This window comes from Mus caroli, unplaced genomic scaffold (genome assembly GCF_900094665.2).
Source record: "Mus caroli unplaced genomic scaffold, CAROLI_EIJ_v1.1 scaffold_11228_U2_1, whole genome shotgun sequence".
Lineage (NCBI taxonomy): Eukaryota > Metazoa > Chordata > Mammalia > Rodentia > Muridae > Mus > Mus caroli.
Window position 1 is genome coordinate 3486 of NW_018390731.1, and position 3169 is coordinate 6654.

At 44.4% G+C, this 3169-nt stretch overlaps 1 pseudogene; it reads left to right on the plus strand.

The window, feature by feature from the left end:
* The first annotated feature begins 1302 nt into the window (after positions 1–1302).
* Positions 1303–3169, plus strand: part of LOC110288802 — a 2772-nt pseudogene continuing 905 nt past the window's right edge.

Below are 3169 nucleotides of genomic sequence, written 5' to 3' on the forward strand. Positions count from 1 at the left end.
TACTTTCCAGGTTTCCTAATGTGTCACTTTAACAACATTGAAGACTTATTTACTCAAAGATTTAACCTGTTGCGCTTACCTTGTCCAGCAAGAAAAGACGCAACACGATCGGATTCTTCTCAACAGCCTTTCTTTATTTCAAGAACACCTCCATGCTACGGGGACACCCCGGAAATCCGGGAGGACTGCTTATATCCACCCCAGCACTGGGGAGAGCTACTTGTCCTCCTGGGATTCGTCAGTCTGTCGGCACTTTGATATGTAACACCTGCTCGGGAGGGGTTGGCGCTAGATTCTTGCTGGAGCTCAATGGCATTGTTTAAGGCACCTGTGTACCAGAGGTCGGCGCCATCTTTTGGGCGTGCGGCTGCCTACATCTCCCCCTTTTTTGTTTAATAATATGATGCTGGACTCGGTCCAGCATTTTGTCTAGTTGTAAAAGTCATCCCATCTGTTGGGTGACTGAGAGCATGTTCTTTCAATATGTCTCTGTTTTTAAGGAAACAAAAAATACATGCATTAAGTTTTGTACAGCTGCACCTTTAGCCTTTTAGAAAAATGTTTCTGAGACAAGCTATGTCAAGACTGGTCTTTTAAGGGTATTCCTGATTATGGTGTCTGTTCACAGAAGTAAAACTCTAACTAAGACACATGCATAATGCATTTCTGTTATTCCCCCTCCATCCCTCCTCTCTCATTTCCCTTACAATCCCTTTAGATACTGTTCTTTACAAGGATCTTTCTTACAGTCACATCTTTGGTCTTGTCTTGTGACTCACAGAGTTTAAACAAGGCTGTCTGTGGGATCCTGGGTTTCAACATTTCCACTTGAGCCCAATCCATGCTGGCCTCTCTCCAAAAATCTGCCAGTAGCCAAAAGTTCAGTAGAATGTGGGGTGGGACCACTGAGCCTCTCACTGTTCCTTACTGTGCTGGTGAGGTCTCCATTCTTGTGCAGATAGCTGCAGAGTTGAGAGACAGACCATGGTTTCCTTGGTTGTGCATGAACACAATATTGCATTTCCATTCCTTCTTCTCATCTTCTGGCTCCTGCGCCCTTTCTCCCTATATTCCATAATGCGCTGAGCTGTAGAGAGGGTCCTATACATTTCTGGTTTGAGTTAAGCAGTTGGGTGTTCTGTATGTAGCCTTATATGGTGAGCCGACATGAGTCTCTGCATTCACCACAGTTGACAGCACAGGCAACCTCTCTGGCTAATGCTGGCTGTTTGTCCGTTTCTAGTTGGCTCCAGCTGGAAGGTTAAATATTGAGTGTCCTGGGAGTTCAGATTAATGTAAGACATGGATGCTGGTTACAGACATGAACATGGACATGAACATGGTCATGGCCATAGTAACATGGAAATTCCAGATTACAGACAGCAAAAAATTGAAGGAACGCCATTATAAACGATGAGGAAGAAGCTTGCTTCCTGAGAGCTGAGGGATCCATAGGCTCACAATGAGGGCTGGAGATACATGGGTGGCTTTGTAGGCAACATCACCTACACGAGTGTAATATTAAAAGGATTCAAATGGGGGTTTGTGGCATTTGTGGTAGCTTTAGGGACTGAATATTTCCTAGATTCCCAGAACAATGATAAGAAGCATCACTGGAGAGCACCTTGGGAAGTCTCTTTCGTAAAAATAAGATTCTCTCACTGTAGCATCCTTGGCTGTATGTTTGTCCTTGAAAGAATATTAGTATGGTTTGATAAAGTAAACAAAACTGTTGTTTTCGTAACTATTAAATAAAACTAAAAAAAAATGAAAAAGGATAATTAATATACAAGCTAAAGACAGGTGACTTTCCCAGAAGCCTCACAATGAGAGTCTAATGACCTGGATCATAAAGAACTCTTCACCAGGGCTAGAGAGATGGCTCAGTGATTAAGAGCACTGATTTTGGGCACCAGTGGGACCCAGCACCCAGAAGCTCCACCTGAGCAGTAGCACAGGTTCCTTCTGGTCTGCAGAGGTGCCCAGGTTCCTTCTGGACTGGGGTGGTGCCCTGAGTATATCTGGGGCTCGAACTCTGCAGCCAGTCCCACAACACCCACAGGAAGATCCCCTCTCAGTTGTTCTAACACTCCCAGGATCACAGGATCAGAGATGAGGAGGACACAACTTCTGCTCCATCACCAGGAGAAACTGTTACCAATGGAACCCTTGCAACAAGGAACTCTGCCAGATGAGTGAAGTAGGTTCCTTCAGGTCTGGGTTGGTGCCCTGAGCAGCCGATGGGTGCAAACTCCGAAGCCAGCCCCACAGACTAAGAGGAAGCTCTACTCCCAGGTGCTCTAACATGCCCAGGATATGAGGATCAGACATAAACAGAGCTTGGATGCTAAATCTGCAGCCAGTCCCACAACACCCGGAAGAAGCTCCACTCCCAGGTGCTCTGGAACACAGGATCCCAGGAGCTTGGTTACACCAGGATCTCAGGGTCCCAGGGGCAACTTGACTCCCAGGAGCCTTGACAGACGCGGGATCTCAGGGTCACAGGATGCCAGATCACAGTCTGGGAAAGACAGATGTACTCTGAGGAGTTCTAACACAACCAAGATCACAGGTAGAACAGGCTCCAGTCAGATATAGCCATGGCAGGAAGCACTAGAAACAATGAAAGTAGTGCTAGCTAAGAGGAAAACTCATAGCTCTAAGCTCCAAAGAGAAACTGGAGATAGCTTACACTAGCAGCCTTGACAGCATACCTCAAAGCTCTAGAATGCTGGCATAGTGGTTAACGCCTTTAATCCCAGCACTTGGGAGGCAGAAGCAGGTAAATTTTTGAGTAGGAGGACAGTTTGGTTATAAGCTACATAGAAACCCTGTCTCAAAGAAAGAAAAAAAAATAATAAAGAAAGAAAGAAAGAAGAAAGGAAGGAAGGAAGAAAGAGAGAGAGAGAGAAAGGAAGGAAGGAAGAAAGGAAGGAAGAAAGAAAGAAAGAAAGAAAGAAAGAAAGAAAGAAAGAAAGAAAGAAAGAAAGAAAAAAGAGCACTACAAAAAAAAAAAAAAAAAAAAAAAAAAGCAGCAAATACAAGAGGAGTAGACCATGGGAAATAAGCTGGTTCTTTGAGAAAATCAACAAGACAGATAATTCCTTAACCAGACTAAGCAGAGGGCACAGAGACAGTAATCAAATTAATAAAATCAGAAATGAAAAGG